Raw genomic sequence first — 18,167 nt, 5'->3', positions numbered from 1 at the left:
GCTGAGCTTCTGAGTACGTGAGCTCTGGATTCAAATCCTGTCACTGACAGTAACTGGTGACCTGAGGCACTTGACAGCTTTACCTGCCCTGAGCTGCCCCAGCCTGCAGCCTTCCCTGCCCTGCAGCAAGGATTTAACCCAGACTCAGCAGCAGGCTACTTCCCAAATCCTGCCCCCACTGTCCTCCTGCCTTTGGCCCCTCCCAGCACCCCTTCACCCACCAATCCTCAGGGGAGCCTCTACGACGACGCTGGAGGTCTGTTAAGTGCTCAGGTGGGGCTGGCTGGTGATCAATGTGGAGACTAGAGGAAATGCCTTCCGTTTCCCCTGGGATCAAAGAAAATATGCCAACCGGCCAGCTAGGTCTGCCAGCTGGAAAGAGGGGGTCTCTTGGAGGAAAGGGCAGCAGGTTCACAGGGAAGGGAGTCACCCTCATGGACACTCACCGAGATTCCAATCCTATGAATCTGGGGCGTGGCCTGGGCTTTGGGGGCATTTGTTAAGCTCCAAGGTGATCTGCCGCCACAGCCAAGGATGAGGGGATCCCCCTCTCCGAGGCTTCTACGTTTCCCAAAGTTTGGACTCAGAAACCAGTGAGTCAGAATGCTGGGGCTGAGGCCCAGAACGTGCATTTCTGATACCTTCCCCTTACCAGCCCTCCTGTTTGAGAACCTCCTTGGTATTTCAAGCCTCTTTCAATCCTCACATCCACACTATGGAGGTCCTATCATCCCCGTTTTAAGGATGAGAAAACAGAGGTTCAGACACTGCCCAAGGCCATCCAAGCTGGGCAAGGGCTGTGGTTTATAAGCCCACCTGCCCGAATGATACTCTAACAGGGATGGGGGAAAGGGGAGCCTGTTGAATCTGTTGCCTCCAAAAGGTAGGTGGGAGAGTTCCCATCCGCCTCCATCCTCGACCTGGCAGTCCAGCAAAGCCTGAGCCAGGGTCACCTCCCTGGGGCAGAAGGGAGATGGGGAGAGAGACCGTCGGAGTGCCTGGCTCCGCTGGTTGAAGCTCTACTGTGGGTAGAATTCCCAGTGAGGAGGAGGAGAACATTGTATGGAGGCTACCTACGTCCTGCCTAGCAGACTTGCATCTCCCAAGGAGAGAATTTGTTTCTCAGGCTTTTTTTGCAGAGTGGGGCCTGGGGAAGGGAAGAGAGTGGAGGGCAAGGGGGAACTGCCCTCCCCCGCCCCGCCATTTTCCTTCTGGTTTTGCCGGAGAAGCCTCTGGGCCGGGGACCACAATGGCTCACTGCCCAACCCCTGGCTGCCAGCAATCCAGACGGGGGGTGGCTTCCTCGCAGTGATGGCCATCTTCTCCCCGTGTTTGTGCAGCTGCAGCTGCCCGGGATTCTCTTTGAGCTTGTCAACAGCCCCAGAGGGGAGATGGGCAGGTCATTACCGTGTGACAGGGAAGCCCGCTGGGGCTCAGGAGTAGGAGAGGGACGTAGTTCACAGGGGCCGAGGGCCCGCTCTGTGCCAGGCCCCGTCAGCGACTCTCGACCTGGTCATTCAACAGGATCACCCTGGAGAGCCAGTTACAAATTCCGACATGGGGCCCCATCGTGACCTGACCTAACACAGTGTCTGCATCTACCCGCTGGGGGTTCCGAGGCTGGGCCAGTGTTGGCTGAGACCCTGGGGCCCAGCAGAGTCTCCGCCCAGTCACTACAGCCCTGACAGGTAGGCAGGAGTTGTACCACGGGGCACTGCAGTCACTGTACCATAATCTCCAGCAGGACCTCAGCCACCCCTAAGAAGCATTTACGCTCAGTAAGCACAATGAGCTTGAGCTTCCAGACACATCTCCTGGCGGGCCTCTTCTTCACCCAGAGCACGAGCCCTTCCCACCGAGGACTTCCGGATCCTGTGGTCTCCTTGTTTTGCGGGTGAGGACAGCAAAGCTTAGAGAAGCTAGACAACCTGTTCAGGGTCACACAGTGAGTAGGTGAGGCTCTGATTGGGTGGCCGAACACCCGGGCCTTGCTCTGGGGTTCAAGACCAAACCCCAAATGCTGCCACCCAGTGGGTGCAGGGGAGGGAGGGCAACACAAGGCCCTGGGGGCCTGAGAAGCACATGGGTTAATGGAGTGGAGGCTGAGGCCCTGGTAGGGGGGGTGCCAGGCTGGGACTGGATGGTCGGAATGGCAGGCTTAGGAATGCTTCACACAGCATCTGGCCTCCAGCCCGAGCAGGCGCAGCCCTAATAGGAAACCTCTTGTAGGTTTCCGTTGGGCACCTTTTAGCAAAGCCATTGCGAATTTTTAGCCGCTGAATATGAGAAGCTGCTTAGGTATCCGGTGGCTGGGACTCCCCCATCCCTCACATACCAGGGCATGGTGAGGGGGAAAGGCAGGGCTCCCCCTTCTGGCATGCCCACCTCCCGCGGCCCTGCAATCAGTCCTGGCCTGGGCAGGACAGCAGGTCCTCTGTCAGAGTCCAGTTCCTGAACCACTCAAGACCCCCTTCCCACTCCCCTCCTTGCTCAGTTCTTGCCTGGAGGTGGTGCTGACACAGCCCCTATACTGCTGGTGATTCCACTCCTGGTAGGTCACAGTGTAGCCTGCTTCGACTTGCTGCTGAATCACTATCTCCCAGGGAGTCACAGGAAGAGAAAGGGAGGGGAGGCGAGGGCTAGCGTCTCCCTCTAGTGCTACCAGAAGCTAATGTAATTGGAAAGGCCTCCCAGGCTGTCCTGACACGGCTCCATCAGGCCACTCAGCTTTCTCTGCAACTGGTCTGGGGGTGACCAAGACCACAGTGACCAACCATCCCGGGCAAACTGGGACATGGGACTTTCAGGGCTCAAACTGGGAAGGTCGCAGACAAACCAGGATAGTTTGGTCACCAGATGGTTCACAGGTCAGGCCTGGCTGGGGGAAAGGGACGGGGTTCCTCCAACCCAGCATCACACCCTTCCCCCATTTAAACAGCGACTCCTGAGGCCTCCCCCTCCCCCACGTGATATAAACAGTTCATCTCTTGGCCCTTCCTCTTAGGATCATGCTGTCTGCGGGGTGAGGACAGGTGCTGGAAGCAGACAGCCTCCAGTTCAACTCTGTGCTACTTGCTAGCTGGGTGGTCAGCTTGAGCTACTCCATTTACCTCTCGAGCCTCTATTTCTCTGTCTGTAGAAAGAGGATAGTAAGTCTACCAACCCATTAGGATTTGGGGAAGATGAAACATACAGCAACTCATAAAGGGCTTCACATAGTGCCCAGCACAGAAAATGCTATAGAAATTATTATTCTTTCGCACCTGGACCAGACCCCATCTCTGTCGTTACCCAAATGCCGAAGGCCCGTTTGAACTTGGACCCTGCAGAACCCCCTAAAACCAAAGGAAGGGGCTTCTTCTTAAGGACCCCATCATGATGCTGGCAGCAGAGGGCCACACAGGGGCACGTCCAGCCCCCCTATGCAGAGTTTGGGGCTTTCAGACACCAAACCAGCATTGGTCTCCGTCTAGTGCCATCTGCCCAGGGAAAGTCACACAATATTAGAACAGGGCTCATCTGGAAACAATCATGTTTTCAGCGTGACACTGACCCACAGGAACAGGCATGCTCTGGACTCATTTATCGGGATCCGTTTAACCTCCAAGGAGCGGCAAATGCTCAGAGCCCTGAACCAAGAGATGTTCATGCTAATGGCACCCACAGAAGGGTCAGCTTCCCTTTTCTTTTCTTTTTAATTTTTTTTCCCTTTCTTTACTCTTGGTGAGACATGCTGTGCTCCTTCCCCAGACATTCCAGCGAAGGGGCTGGTGCTGGAAACAGAAAAGAGGGAGAGGCTGGAGGGAGGGGGCAGGAAAGGCATTTAACAGTTCCTGTGTCTGGACCACCTGTTTTCACACATGCTTCCCCTCCCTCTACCCTTTCTTGAACAGACTTTTGCCCTGCAGTGCTCTGAAGTAGGCAGAGGTGGTGTTAACCCATTTTATGGATGAGGAGACTGAGGTCCTGAGGCCTTAGGTGGCTTGCCCAGGCTTGTGAAGCTCCACTGACATCCTGACTCAGAGGGCTCCCCACGCCGAGGTCCACCAGGGAATGGGCTGCAAGGAGAGGACGCACAGGCCGGAGAAGCAGGCTCTCACTGGGGAAAGGAGGTGGCCATCCTGCAGGTCACGGTTCCCGGAGTGAGAGGAAAGCCAGGAAGACCCCCTGAGGCAGGGGAGAGACCAGGAAAGGAAGCCCGGTCTGGCCGGGCTGCTCTGTGGAAGGAGGTTGAGTCCCCACCAGGTGGAATTCTGAGTGCTACGGGGCCATGCCCTCCGCTGCCTGCCGTCCCCGCCCCCTGCACATTCCCATCAGTGAGTGTCCTGGCAGAAGAGGACAGGCACGCACTGCCAGCTTGATGTTCTCACCCTCCTGTCTGCTGGCTGACATTGGCTGCTTGGCCCGGGATGTCTGTCTGCAGGGCTGCAGTCGCTGGGAACCGCGGATTGCCAGATGGCTGTGGGTGACCTTGAGAGCCAAGTGGTCTTGGGGACATGGGCGGTACCTAAAATATGGGGGCTGGGGGTGATGGTATGCAACCTTGGCCAGGAGAGTGATGTGGAGCCCTTCACATAGTGATGTAGTGATGGTTTTGACTGCTGGCTATCAACCAATAAGCACTTTCTAGCTCTTGCTGGAGGCTGCCTCGTGAGGGCCTGTGCAGGCATGGGAGAAATATGTGATATGCAGAAGGCCTGCAAGTTTGGGGTTAAATTAGGCGATGAAACTACATAGCACAGTGAGAAAGGTAATATTCTGAGATAATCTATGCTGAGAGTCACAGGAGAGGTTACACTCCAGGTGCAGAGAAGAGAGAGATCCCAGGGCTGCAGGACATGCAAGGTGGCTTCCTCCTCTAGGAAGGAAGCTGAGCCTTGAAGGATCAGAGGGGTTTGGGTCCATGGACAGGGTAGAGAGGGGAAAGTTCTAGAAGCAGGAACAAGTAGCTCCAAAGAGGAGGAGTTGAACTACTGGGGAGCGTTGGTGATCAGAGGAACAGGCAGGGAAAGGCCAGGCTTGGGGAGGGATGGGGGGGAAGGGTAGGGCTTTGATGTCCTGCTGTGAAATCTGGAAGTTTTCAGAATTAGGGAGTGATCCATGCAGCTCAATATCAAAAAAACAAACAACCCAATACAAAAATGGGCAGAAGACCTAAATAGACATTTCTCCAAAGAAGATATACAGATTGCCAACAAACACATGAAAGAATGCTCAACATCATTAGTCATTAGAGAAATGAAAATCAAAACTACAATGAGATATCATCTCACACCGGTCAGAATGGCCATCATCAAAAAATCTAGAAACAGGGCTTCCCTGGTGGCACAGTGGTTGGGAGTCTGCTTGCCGATGCAGGGGACGCAGGTTCGTGCCCCAGTCCGGGAAGATCCCACATGCCGCGGAGCAGCTGGGCCCATGAGCCATAGCCACTGAGCCTGTGCATCCGGAACCTGTGCTCCGCAACGGGAGAGGCCACAGCAGTGAGAGGCCCGCGTACTGAAAAAAAAAAAAAAAAAAAATCTAGAAACAATAAATGCTGGAGAGGGTGTGGAGAAAAGGGAACTCTTGCACTGCTGGTGGGAATGTAAATTGATACAGCCACTATGGAGAACAGTATGGAGCTTCCTTAAAAAACTAAATAGGGCCTCCCTGGTGGCACAGTGGTTGAGAGTCCGCCTGCCAATGCAGGGGACACGGGTTCGTGCCCCGGTCTGGGAAGATCCCACATGCCGCGGAGCGGCTGGGCCTGTGAGCCATGGCCACTGAGCCTGTGCGTCCGGAGCCTGTGCGCCACAACGGGAGAGGCCACAACAGTGAGAGGCCCGCATACCACAAAAAAAACAAAACAAAAAAACTACAAATAGAACTAACATACGATCCAGCAATCCCACTACTGAGCAAAGCCCTGAGAAAACCATAATTCAAAAAGAGTCATGTACCAAAATGTCCATTGCAGCTCTATTTACAATAGCCAGGAGATGAAAGCAACCTAAGTGTCCATCATCGGATGAATGGATAAAGAAGATGTGGCACATATACACAATGGAATATTACTCAGCCATAAAAAGAAACGAAAATGAGTTATTTGTAGTGAGGTAGATGGACCTGGAGTCTGTCATACAGAGTGAAGTAAGTCAGAAAGAGAAAAACAAATACCATATGCTAACACATATATATGGTATCTAAGAAAAAAAAAAAGGTCATGAAGAACCTAGGGGTAAGACGGGAATTGAGACGCAGACTTACTAGAGAATGGACTTGAGGATGTGGGGAGGGGGAGAGGTAGGCTGTGACAAAGTGAGAGAGTGGCATATATACACTACCAAACGTAGAATAGCTAGCTAGTGGGAAGCAGCCGCATGGCACAGGGAGATCAGCTCGGTGCTTTGTGACCACCTAGAGGGTGGGATAGGGAGGGTGGGAGGGAGGGAGACGCAAGAGGGAAGAGATATGGGAACATGTGTATACGTGTAACTGATTCACTTTGTTATAAAGCAGAAACTAACACACCATTGTAAAGCAATTATACTCCAATAAAGATGTTAAAAAAATAAATAAATAAAAATTGAATGAAAAAGAATTAGGCAGCGATGGGGTCAGAGCCTGGCTGGAGAAAGGTTTTTTGTTAAGAGGTGAGATGGGGGGCTTCCCTGGTGGCGCAGTGGTTGAGAGTCCGCCTGCCGATGCAGGGGACACGGGTTCGTGCCCCGGTCCGGGAGGATCCCACGTGCCGCGGAGCGGCTGGGCCCGTGAGCCATGGCCGTTGAGCCTGCGCGTCCGGAGCCTGTGCTCCGCGGTGGTAGGGGCCACAACAGTGAGAGGCCCGCGTACCGCAAAAAAAAAAAAAAAAAAAAGACAACTCTGAGCCTGAAATGTCAGGCCTGGCTCTGCCCCTCAGCGGCCGGGGGGCCTGAGCAAGTCACTTCAAACTAGTGCTTTCTGAATGCCAGGTTGTGACCCATTAGTGAGTTCTGAAATCAGCTTGGTGGGATCCAACAAGCCTTTTCAACAGGTAGAAGGAACAAAATGATCGAGTCACCCATAGTTAAGTTTAAATACTGTTTTGCGAAACTTGGGTTTCTGATGTCTATCTACTTTATCTACCTGTCTGTCCGTATTGGGTTGTGATGTGAAATTTCTCACCATGGCAGCAAAAGGTTTAGAAACACCAACAAATTCTCGAGCCCTCAGTTTCCCCGTCCCTATAAGGGGGCCCCTCTGAGTGTCCTCACAGGCTGTTCACTCTCTGTGAAACCAAAACAGTGAGACAGCATGTTGCTCCAGAAGCCAAGCAGGGAGGCTCTGAGGGCAGGGGCTTCAGGTGGGCTGAGGGCGGGAGAATCTGGAGCAGTTGTCCACCCCCCTTAGCCCCTAGCTGGGTTTTTTTTGTTCTGGCTTTGGAGAGCCTTTGCACGGAATGGTCTCAAGGGGCAGCAACCTCTAGGGAAGACAGACAGAGGAGGCATGAATCTGTTCTTTGCCCCCATTTGTGCCCTGATCTAAATTGTGGCACTGAGGGCCCTTGTGTCCAACAAGAATCCGTCCTTTCTCTGCAGGGGCTGTTTTCTCCAGGGTTCGGAGAATGGGCCCCATTGTGACCATGTGGACAGTCCAGAGAGGCCGGAATTCCTGCCCCGGGTGAAAAAGCTGAATTCCTGGGGAGGAAAGAGTTTCCTCCCGCCTCCCGCGCACCCCCGAAGCTGTGTCCCAGAGAGGCCCAAGCCAGGGTGATCACGGACCCAGAAACCTCCCAGGCCTCGTCTCCTGAACATCCCAGAGGGTCTCTGCTGCTGCTCCATCCACAGCGAAAGGACAAAGCTCCGTCTGTCTGTCTGTCTCCTCACCATGACTGGACTCGCCACTATGGCAAAGGTCCTGAGCGTGTCTCCAGCCCGGGGATGGATGGCTCCACTGTGTCCAGGCCTCCAGCAGAGGGTTATGAGTGTGAGCGGGGTCGAGCCTGCTTCAGCTACTTACCACTTTGTGACAGAGGCAAGTTCCCTAACCTCTCTGTACCTTCATTTGTCAAAGGGATAAAATTAGTTCCTACCTTTGCTGTTGTGGTGGGGTTTACCTGGGATAATGCGTGAAGCTCTTAGGATGGCATCGGGCACGTGGAGAGGCTCCCTGGCCAACAGCCTGGTTTCCCAAGAGGAGCTAGGTTTGGAGTGTGGACGGCGGCCAGAGTGGGGGAAGTGTTGACTGGGCCCTCACCAGCATGGCTTCATAAAACCCTGGCTCTCTCGCCCGGGGTGTCAGCTCAGGCCTGGGTTCCCACCTGTGTGCTCCATGGCGTCCCACCCAGCTGTGACTGACAAGCAGTCCATGGAGGAGAGGGAAGGGGGGGAACCGTGGAGAGGGGAGTGACAAAGTGCTTTGATGGGGTTCCACCGTGAAATCCCCGGAGAGAAGGGCAAGGAGGGTGTTCCAGGTTTGGAGGGCTTCCCTGTCTCTCTCCAAGTGCATTTGTCTGTCTGTCCGTCCGTGCATCCATGCATCCATCCGTGTCTTAACTGAGGGTCTGCTGTAGACCCAGCCCTGTGTCTGGGCAGAAGTGGTGGGAAACACAGTTCTGCTCTCACACAGCACACTGTCTAGTTGGAGACACAAGACAAAACACCCAGGAGAAGAAAATATACAAGTCACCTCGTGATCAGGTGCCCCAAAGCCTGGTCAAAAGGATATGTTGTAGAGGCGTTCCCCAGAAGGGGTGGTCAGAGTGGTCTGGGGTGGTTGGAGAGAGCTGCCTGGAAGGGGGGGGGGCAGCAGACCTACACTTGAAAGGTAGATACTTAGAAAGAGCAGAGGCAGGAAGGAGCGCTGGGATGGAAGGGAGGATGTGAGCAAAGGTGCAGGGGCAGGAACGAATGCGGGATGGTGTGTGTGTGTGTGTGTGTGTGTGTGTGTGTGTGTGTGTGTGTGTGTGTGTGTGTGTGTGTGTGTGTGTGTGTGTGTGTGTGATGCCTCCAGGAGGCTGTATGCCTGGGGGGACAGGACATGCAGCTGGGGCTGGACTGCAAGCAAAGGAAAATGGCTCAGATTTTAGAAGGAGAAACCCAGTGGCGATGGTTGTGACTAAAGATTTTCCCCTGGAAAGTGGCAACACCAGCTCTGTGACTGAGAATCAGGTTCCCATCTGGTTCTGGTTTTCGCTGTTCAGGGTGCAGGATGGGGACTTGTTTCAGGAGACAGAAGAGTGCTTTGCTCCCCAAGCTACAGTGGCTCTGTCTGCAGAGGTGTGTGTGTGTGTGTGTGTGTGTGTGTGTGTCTGTGTCTGTGTGTGTGTGTGTGTCTGTGTGTGTCTGTGTATGACAGACACCAGGGTCCTACTGCTGAGTAGACCTCTGGCTTGCTTCTTGGCTGTGGGCCCGACACTCCCCAGCCCTGGCCTAATTTTGAGCTGGGTTTGGAAAGTTGGGAGCTTGGGCCAATGGCTTCCTGCTTCCCACGGAGGCCCAGGAGCCCGTCCAAGGCCCAGCTGTGCTTGTTCCTACCTCAGCCTCTGTGGGAAAGTGTGCTCAGAGCATGGCCCCAAGCTTCTCCCAGGCGCCTAGCCCACTTGCACTGCCTGGGAGGGCCTGGGCTCTTGGAGCTTGTGTGGTCGCCTGTGACAGCGAGAGAACCGTCTCCCAGATTTTCCCAAACTCTACACCACAAGTGCGTAAACACTGAGCACCCAGAAATGCCAGGCCCCTTGACACCTGCTTTATGTTGTCTCTGATGCAGCTGCCTTAGGCCCATTTTACAGATGAGGCTTAGACAGGTTAAGTAACTTGCCTGGTGCCCAGCTAGCAATGAGAAAGCAAGGCTGCAAACTCAGGGTTACCTGTGCTTATGGCCACCACACGTACCCTCCCGCCCTCTCCAGTGTCTTACAACATTCTAAGGCCTGGGGAGGGGCACCTTGTCCAGAAAGCCCACTGATTTTGACCTCCAATGGCACTGAGTGTCCCAGTTTGGCCCCCAGCACCTAGTAGTGCCCTACCTGGAGCTGCCCAATAGAACCCTCTGTGATCATCGGCGGAAATGGCCTCTATCTGCACTGTCCGGTGTGGTGGCCACCAGCCACTGTGACTGTCAAGCACTTAAGAGATGGCTAGTGTGACCCAAGACCCCAACCAGGGATTGAACCCAGGCCCCCCGGCAGTGAGAGCCCAGAATCCTAACCACTAGGCCACCAGGGAACTCCCCAAGAACTAGATTTTTAATCTTGATTAAAATTGTAATGTAAATCGCCACAGTGTACTCGGCAGCACGGCCTAGACCCATGGCCTGAGTCAGGCACTGGCAGGTAGGTTTATTTGGCTCACATGGGGCTGTGTGTGTAGCTGCCTGGGTTAAAATCCCAGCTCTGCCAGACAGATTTAGGGTCTCTGTCTTCATTTCCACTCTGCATTTCCATCCACCTAATTGGACTGCTGGAGGATAAAACAAGTTAACACGTAATAAGTACCTGGGGCACAGCTAGGCTCCATAAAGGTGAGCCTCTAGCTCACGCCTCCATCCCTCACTGCACAGCCCCAGCAGTTAACCCTGGTGAGGGCTGGTGGGGGGGGCCTTCTGGAGGAGCAGCTCGGGACGGATGTGGGGAGACTGGCATGGCTGGCCCCAGTGGGGAGGGCCAAGGCTTGGGATATCGATTAGAGATGAAGAAACGCAGGCTCAGAGGTGTAAAGCCACTTCACCAAGCCCATGTGCAGGACTGGCAGAGCTGAGCAGTTCAAGCCCCACCTAAGTGGCTGTATTCCTTTCATGTGCCCCAGGAATCCTCGTGGCTGCCCGGGCTTCCCGTGGGCCTTGGCCCCATAGATCCCAGGTGGAAGGAGTGACAGCCAAGCCTGGATCCCCCTCACTGCCGGACCAAGTGGCCAACAGAGTGAAGCTGCCCCATGAAGGGGCAAGTGGCTACTGCACTCCATGCAGCAGGAGGAAGTACAGGGCAGAGGGGCTCTCTGATCAGGCCAGTGTACCCAGAGAACTTGGGGTGTTCCCAGGCCAGCCGGGGCCCAGGGCAGCTGGAGGCTTCCCGAGGGTCTGCCCACTGGTTCCCTGAGCAGCACGTGAGAGACAGGGTCTAAGGGGGCTCCTCAAAGACTGAGCCACCCAGCGTGGGGTTCACGAGACCTGAGGGATGGCAGTCCTCTCTGTGCCTCAGTTTCCTTGACTGAAATAATCAGGGCATTAGACTGGGCCCCATGTGACTTTTGCAAAGAGGCTTCCAGCTCCAGGCCCCAGGTAGGCCTGCGTCCTACTTGTTACAGGAGGGGCAGCCTGGGAGCCCTGGGTAACAGCTTCCTGCCCCAGCCCTCCTCCAAGCAGCCTTCCTGTCAGCACTGGACCTGCTCTCTCTCCTCTGGGTCAGCCTGGCTCCAACTACAGCGATGTCACTGTTTACCAGGACGCCCATTACAGATCCCAGCAGGTCAGCCCTGGGCCACTGCCTTCAGCCCCCGCCATGTAATGACATCACCAAGAAGTTCCCAGAGGCCCTGGAGCAGGTGTGAGCCCTTGGACCCCAGAGCATGGTGGGAACTGGGGGCGGGGGGGATGGAGGGAGAGGGCCATGCCACCGCACCCTGACTGTGCCCTCCTTTTCCAAAGCTGGAGGGGACTGAGGCATGCTACTATTATTGCTATTGCTATTGTTATTATCACTAATACCATAACTGACAAGAATGGTGTATGTTTGCAAGCATTTACATTATGCTGGGGACCAAACTAAGCCCTTGACATGTACCAGCTCATTTTATCCTCATAACATTCCTATGTAGTAAGTTCTCTTATTTTCCCCATTTTACAGAAGCGCAATAGAGGATCAGAGAGGGCATGTCACTTGCCCAAAGTAACACAGCATGTGAGCCCAAACTGCCTTAGTCTAGCGCTCAAATTATTTGTGGCTGATAAGGACACCTGTAAAGTTCAGACAGATAAGCTAAATTAGGAGTAGGTGGGGAAGAGGAAGATAAAACAAAGGCAAAGACTCAGGGCCAGAAATACCCAAAGGACACCGAGTTCTAGACACTTCCTTTTCACAGCATCAGCTCTGGTGTGAGCACAGCTGCGGGGAAGAGGAAGCCTGGCTGTGACACGTGGCAAGTGTCCATGACCACCTGTGCTTAGAGGCACTGTGGCTTCTGGTTCTAACGGCCCCTCATCCAGAGCGCCAAGGCCAGCGCGTCTCCTGGCTGCTTCTCGGAGGCTCTGCAGCTGAAGTGACCCTTCATGGGTCTGCAGCCCAAGGACGGCCCGGCTTTGTCCGGGGCAGGTTTACAGTCTCCAGAGAGTCTGTCTCTCCCAGGGGAGTTTTCATAAATTCTGGGGACAGTGACGCTGGGTTGATGCTGTCCTGGGCTCTGCCTCCCCCTGACTTTCCTTCCCTTCCTTCAGCTCCTAGCCCAGCGCTGACCCCCCAACACTCCCAAACTGGGCCTGCCACAGCACCCTGTCTTTTCCTTCGTAGCTCTCATTACTGCGTCTTTGCTGCTTCCTCCTCTCCACTGTAGGCTCCGTGAGGCAGGAACTGTGATGTCTCCCCAGGCCTCGCACAGGGCTGGGCACCACTGGTGTTTGCTGAGTGAGTGCACGAAAGCCCTGACTCCTGGCAACCAGGCTCAGGGCTTCCAGGTGGTTCCAAGGGGCTGGCCAGAACGGCCGTGTTATCCTGAGCTGTCCTCCAGGCAGCCCTCCCCTCCTTCCCCCCCCCAGTAAAGCCCAGTGGAAATGCCACTTCCTCCAGGAGGTCTTCCCTGATAATTATAGATGGGTCAGCAAGTGTGGGTGCTAATTTGTGTACAATATGAGAAGGCTCGAGCAGTCTCGATGGGCAGAGCCCACCCTCATGACTCGGTGCATTCCCTGTCCAATTGTGAGGATGGCCTGGGTCTCCTGTGCTCCATCCTCTGTCTGGGACATCACCCTGGCAAGTGTGTTTCTCTGCTCCCCCAGCTGGACCACAGTGCCTTACTGCCTCCTTTGCCCGTGTCCCCTGTGGGCCTAAGTCTGAGAACAAGGGCACATGTGTGCTCAGGAGGTGTTGATTATGTGCCGGGCACAGCGAGATGTGCTTCGTATATATTACTGCAATTCTCTTGACCACTCCAAAAAGAAGGTGCTATCATTATCCCCATTTATCAGATGGGGAAATCGAGGCACAAAATGCTTAAGTTGCTAGCCCAGTGGCAGAGCTCAGATTTAAAGTGGGCATCAGCTGACTCCTAAGCCTGTGCTGAGAACCATCACCATCTTTTCAGGCTCTTGGCCTTCTAGCCTTCTCATGCCCCACCCCCCAAAACCCCCCGCCCCTGCCCTGATGCCCCTGCTTGGAAGCCTCCGTCTGTCCAGGTCTCTCCCTCCCTATCTGTCCCTGAACCCTCCCTCAGCATCCAAGTCCAGGTGGAGGCCTGGCTCCCCCAGGCTGCCTTCCCTGCCCACCTCCAGCCCCCAGGGGTCTGGCTCCCTCTCCAAGGCCCCCCTGCCCTCCTGGTCTGAGCATCTCCACTGGGCCTGCTTGACCATCTCATACTCAATGACTGACCCTGGTGCACTGGCCGGGCCCGCCCTCCCAGGAATAGGACCGCAAGGGACTGGCCCCTCCACACAGGCCCTCCTCAGGGCCTTAGCCAGAGCGGCCCTCAGGCCTTGAACAGACTCAACCACAGTTGTCTCCATTCTGCTTACAGAAACTCAGTGCTGGGCTTCCCTGGTGGCGCAGTGGTTGAGAGTCCGCCTGCCGATGCAGGGGACACGGGTTCGTGCCCCGGTCCGGGAGGATCCCACGTGCCGCGGAGCGGCTGGGCCCGTGAGCCGTGGCCGCTGAGCCTGCGCGTCCGGAGCCTGTGCTCCACAACGGGAGAGGCCACAGCAGGGAGAGGCCCGCGTACCGCAAAAAAAAAGAAACTCAGTGCTTAGTGACAAAAGGCCTGCAGTCCCGGAGCCCCAAGCCGCGGAGGGGTGGTGCTGGCCCACCTTCCCTGCAGCTGCCAGCTGTTTCCTCTGATCCCCTGCAGCACCACCAGGGGCTCCTCTGTCCTTAACAAGCAACTATTACGAGCCAGGCCCTGCGGTCACAGCACTGAGTAAGACAGGACCCACCCCTGCCCGGAGGAGGACAACAAACAACCAGATAAAGCCCATTGATAAACTGGGTTAAGAGCTGTGAAGAAAGGAATCAGGATGCTGAAGTGGATAAAGAAAGGGAGGCCTCTCAGGAAGAGAGGATTAAGGGAGAGCCTGAGGGGTAGACCAGAAGGCCGAGGCCAGGGCTGAGGCAGGGGCAGGGGCAAGGCCTCCCCAGGCGCAGGCCACAGGGAAGCTCTCGGAAGTCCTCCCAAGCACAGCGGAAAGCCATGTGGGTGTCGGCTCAGACAGGCTTTTTGGGAAGCTCCCTCCCCTGCTATTTGGAGGTGGGCAAAGGAAGGGTGGGGGGAACAGGAGGGTGGGGAGGTCCCAGCAGCCCTGCCCTCAGGTGAGGCAGCCTATGGCTGGGGCCTCTTCGCAGGCTCCCCACAGGTTCCTTGGGAGATGGGGCCCCGGTCAGCCCCGGTTGCCCCCCGGGGGAGCTGGTTGATAACCAGGTACCACTTCCGGCTGCCTTGCCTCCCGCACCTTCCCTCGCTCCCTCACTGGTATCTTCTCCCCAGTAAGTAAGCCGTCTGAGCTCAATCCTCTCCCCCAGATCTGCTTCTAGAGGATTCCGAAACAAGACACCATCACTCCCTGTCCCTGGCATGAAGTGCCCCCCCCACCTACCCACCAAGATTCTCGTGGCCACAGCCCTGCACAGCGAGGGCGCCACCCAGACATGCTGGGTGGAGGCCAACATGGGATAACCGTGTCCTCTGGCTCCGGAGGCGGCCTGCCTGCGGCGTCGCAGGGCTCTGTGGGCCTCGTGGGCGCCCCCTCCTGCTTGGGGTGGGAGCCGGGGCACTCCCGGCTATGAACCTTGAATTCTTCGGCTTGGCAGGCACAGCCTTCTCTAATCAGGAGCCTGCCTCTGCCTAATTGAATCAGGCATGACCACAGCCCAGCTCCCACTTCTCCAGCCATTCAGAGCAGCCAGCAGCCGGCCCCCACTCCCTGTCCCTCAGCCAGGCCCTCAACTCAAGTCTCCCTGAGGGCCTCCAGGTGCCCTTCTCTGCACCACCACTCAGGATGCTCTGGAAATCAGCTGGGAGAGTTTCCGTGCACTGGGAAGCGCACTGGGCTCTGAGTCAAAAAACCTGGTGCAAATCCAGTTTCTCTGGGTGACCTCAGGCAAATCAGTTTCCTCCTCTGGGCTGCAGAACCTGACAGGGCAATGTGGCGGATGGGCTGGAGGGTGTCTGGGGAATGCTGGGCTCTGAAGGCTGGGACTGCGTGGCTGCAGCCAGGATGGGAGAGGCTGTTTGACGGCTCCAGAAACCGCAAACCCCTGTAGCTGCAAGCTGAGCCATGAGTGTTCTGTGGGTCTTGGGTAGCCAGGCCACTGGCTTCTTCTCCAGCACGACAGCCCCTCAACCATAGCGCTAGTGATAACAGGTCCCATTTATTCTGAGCTCGTGCCATGCAGCGTCTAAACACTTGCGAACTTTATTGAGGAGCAGGACAGGTAAGAGCCAGGCTCTCCCTCTGGACTGCCTGGGTTCTAGCCATCTCTACCACTTAGCAGTTTTGCCCTCTGTTTCTTAGTGGCACAATCTGTAAACTGTACCCACCTCACGGATGGATGCAAAAATCAAATGAGCTAAAACATGTTCGTTGCTTTCTGCTAAACCCCTGGAACGTGCCCTGGTAGAAAGTTGGGCATCTTGTGGCTTGGCCCCTAGATCTGTTGCCTGCGCCCACTGGCCTTCCGAGTGGCGGAGCCCACTGTGTATGTACTTCCTGGGGGTGGGGATGGAGTTTAAGGTGGGCACCCTGTGGGACACTTGAATCAATAGGCAGGGAAAGTGCCCACTGAAATGGGTCCCCTGCCCCTCTGCCCTGGGCCCCCACTCAGTGGCCAGTCCACCTCAGAGCTGCACCAAGAAGGCCAGGCGGGCCTCACCCCTGGGCTATTGAGCAGTTTGTGCAAGACCCAAAGCAGCTGCAACTACGGGAAGGTCTAGAAATCAGAGCAGGACACGGGCGGGGGAAGAACTCAGTCCCCAGGAACACGGATTTCCTCTTCCCAGACATGAGCAGAGTGAAGGGATGCTATAGAGGGGCTCCTAAACCCTGGGGCCTGCGAAGGATTAAAGACCGCCCTCTGAGATCTTTTCAAGGTGATGGAAATTTTCTGAAATTGGATTGCGGATGGTTTCATTACTCTGTAAATTTACTAATAATCGCTGGATTAACTGTATACTTAAAACAAGTGAATTCCATTATGTAAATTATACCCCCATCAGGCTGTTTGAAAAACGAAATCTCCCTCGTGTCCTAAACACTGGGGCAGGCCTCGCCCAAATAGCCTCCAATAGCCAGAGCCTCAGGCTGTGTGTCCTGGGTTGGGGGGCGGGGGTTCACATTGATTTCGGATTGCCCATGTGACAAGTGGGCCACGTGTTAGAGAGGCTCGGTCTGGGGGTGGAGCCACAGCTCCACCCAAGGCCAAAGTCAGGTCTCAGTTTGGTAGGGGGGAAGGGAGACGAGCTTTCCTGGGTGCGCTCTGAACCAGCCTCACTGTGTCCGTCCTGAAAGGCGAGCTGGGCAGCCCCCTTCTCGGAGGTCTGATCCCACAGCAGGAGGCCCTCAGTGAACACGGGCTGGACTGGCCCTGGTGTTCCTGAGCCTTGCACCTTCTCACCTGGTGAAAAGCCTGGAGTCCCCTTAAAGAGTCCCCAGATGTGGAAAGTGCCCTCAACTGTACCTTCAGCTGCTTCCTACTGGGTGACCAGGGCAACCATCGGGTGCTGATTCTATTCGGCCCTATGGTCAGATGAAAGGCCCCACCTTGCAATTTGAAGCAAGTTCCCCTGGCCGTGGCCCCTGTGTTGCTCTTCATTACACACCCCTGTGTCGTCAGGTGGGTGCATACCTGGAGTTGGGAAGGTTTTGGATCCAGACTCTGACACTTACTAGCTGAGAGGTAAGTCAACCAACCGGAGCCTGAGATTTCTCATCTGCAAAAAGGAGGCATGAACCTCACACGATTATATGGATGGTTAAACAAGATAGATCATGCTCAAGTGTCCAGCACAGCTTCAGCCTAGTCTGCAACCGCCTGCCAGAATGCCGGCTGGTGCAATATCCAATGTTGCCACAAGGGGGAGCCAAACACACACGGATCCCATGAACTAAGGCGCCTGAACTGACTGGTGCCTACCCTCCAATCTACATTGAGACCCAATTTACCAGGGCCTGCGAAGGTGGGGAAGGGTCACGTGATCTCCAGAACGCTTGCCTCTTTCACATCCGACTTGCTGTGAATGTCCTCCCTGCTCACAGCCCTCGGCCCCCACTCCAGACCCTGGATGTTACATGCTTGGACCAAAGACCCCCAAATTCTGTCCCCTCACCTGATGCTGAAGTGTGGAAGGGGTTAACGACCGTCCCAAATCACCAGCTGGACACTGGATGCCCCAGGCCCATCTCCTCTGGCCCAGCTCAAGCCAACCCTCTCCCTCTCCAGGCAGACAGACTTTCTTTCAATTCCTTGCAACTGTCCCAGTCCTGGCTCCTGTGTTCCGCCGCTTCCCACAGCAGCGGGCCAGGCCCTGCCTGTGCCACCTCCCCCCTCAGACTACAAGCTCCCCAGAGGGCAGGGCTGAGCCTCGCCCACTTCTGTGACCCTGTGCCTCACACCAGGAAGATGATGAAAAATGCTTGAGTGGACCAGTGCTTCCCGCCCGATGCCACCAGAGGAAGACCCGGTCTACAGGGCTGAAGACCTGGGTCCGAGGTTCAGCTCTGCCATGGACTCCCTGTGGAGGGGCAGCTAGCCAGGGGACTGGTTACAATGCAGCGGCAGTAATTACAACGCAGGGGAACGAAGACTCCCCTCAAACAGGATCTAATAGCGGAGCAGGCCTCAGGGGCTCTGTCGGGGGCGCACTCCCCCAGCTGGAGCCTCCAAAGGATGCCACTGCCCTGGGAGCAAGGGAGTGGGCACGTGGGGCCTCGGGCACCCGCACACCAGGCCCAACCTCCCGGGACTGAAGTTTCAGGGAGATACAGAAAGCACAAACCTGAGAAAATAACTGGGA

At 55.7% G+C, this 18,167-nt stretch overlaps 1 protein-coding gene across 11 annotated transcripts in view; it reads right to left on the bottom strand.

The window, feature by feature from the left end:
• The window catches only part of SH3PXD2A (SH3 and PX domains 2A), a 245,703-nt gene that overhangs the window by 88,451 nt on the left and 139,085 nt on the right, over window positions 1–18,167 (bottom strand). The window lies entirely within an intron of this gene.

Source organism: Kogia breviceps, chromosome 2 (assembly GCF_026419965.1).
Source record: "Kogia breviceps isolate mKogBre1 chromosome 2, mKogBre1 haplotype 1, whole genome shotgun sequence".
In the NCBI taxonomy this organism is placed as follows: Eukaryota; Metazoa; Chordata; class Mammalia; order Artiodactyla; family Physeteridae; genus Kogia; species Kogia breviceps.
The sequence above is the reverse complement of the archived record's forward strand: the minus strand, read 5'-3'. Positions and strand labels throughout refer to the sequence as shown.